Source organism: Lactuca sativa, chromosome 4, assembly GCF_002870075.4.
Source record: "Lactuca sativa cultivar Salinas chromosome 4, Lsat_Salinas_v11, whole genome shotgun sequence".
Classification (NCBI taxonomy): Eukaryota; Viridiplantae; Streptophyta; class Magnoliopsida; order Asterales; family Asteraceae; genus Lactuca; species Lactuca sativa.
In genome coordinates this window covers 215,129,700-215,130,889 of record NC_056626.2, presented here as the reverse complement: position 1 = coordinate 215,130,889, position 1,190 = coordinate 215,129,700, and positions in this window count along the sequence as shown.

Genomic DNA, 1,190 nt, shown 5'->3' with positions numbered 1-1,190 from the left:
TCGCGACGGAACCGGCACGACACCGGGAAGCGTAAATAGTGAATTTACGATAGAGCGACTTTTAGCCTTAGCGATCTAAACAAAAATTGTAGAAAATGTTAAACCGAGAGTGTCCATAAAAAGAACACCCAAATCTGACTTCGTATGAGGAAGTTATGATTTTTCTAAGATTTGACATAGCGGTGCATGGCCCGAAACTCGAATTTTAGTTCGAGCGGTTTTTGGCTTACGCGATCTAAATGAGAGTTTAATATCTCATTAATAGGAACTCAATGACAAAAAGACAGACGAAAACGGAGTCCGTATGTAAAAGTTATGAATTTTACGCGAACATTTAACAGTGTAGTCACCTCCTATTGTTAAATTTAAGATCGGTCGAGAATTAGCCGACGGAGTAAAAAGGAAAGTTGTAGATCTTATTTTTACCTATGCATGGATATAAATAACGTAAAAAACAGAGCTCGTATGCAAAAGTTATGGACGAAGCTTAGTCTCTACTTTTCTAGCGCGGCGAATTCGATCGATACAGTTTTGTAAATCCGAGATAGAATGAGAATTAGCCAACGAGGTCTAAATGAAAGTTGTAGTACTCGTAAATACCAATGCATGGATATAAATAACTTCAGAAACAGAGCTCGTATGCGAAAGATATGGACGGAGCTTAGTTGCTACTCTTCGTGCGCGATAAATACGATATAGTTTTTGTAAATCTGAGATAGAAGGAGAATTAGCCGACGGGGTCTAAATGAAAGTTGTAATACTTGTAAATACCAATGCGTGGATATAAAGAACGTAGAAAACGGAGCTCTTACGCGAATGATACAGACGAAGCTTGGAGACTACTTTACTATAAAATTCCTATAAATAAGAGATGAACTCTTTATAATTTCTTCACACCATAAGCCTTTCTTTCTCTTTATAACTTCTCTCTAACCTCCCTAAACCCCTCCCAAGTCTAGGGAACCTCCCTAGCATGAGAAGAAAGCCCCGGAGCGCCCGACGGCTCCGAGAAGAAAAGCTTTCGGCTCGGAAACGCTGCTCCAGCGAAGCCCGGTTTTTAATAAAAACCCGTTGTAAGTGAGCTACGCATATACTATATTTAATATACCATTTATTTAATTATAGTAACGTTATTAGGAACTTATAATAAGTACTTGAGCTATTATTATGGGTTATATAAGTATTGTTTA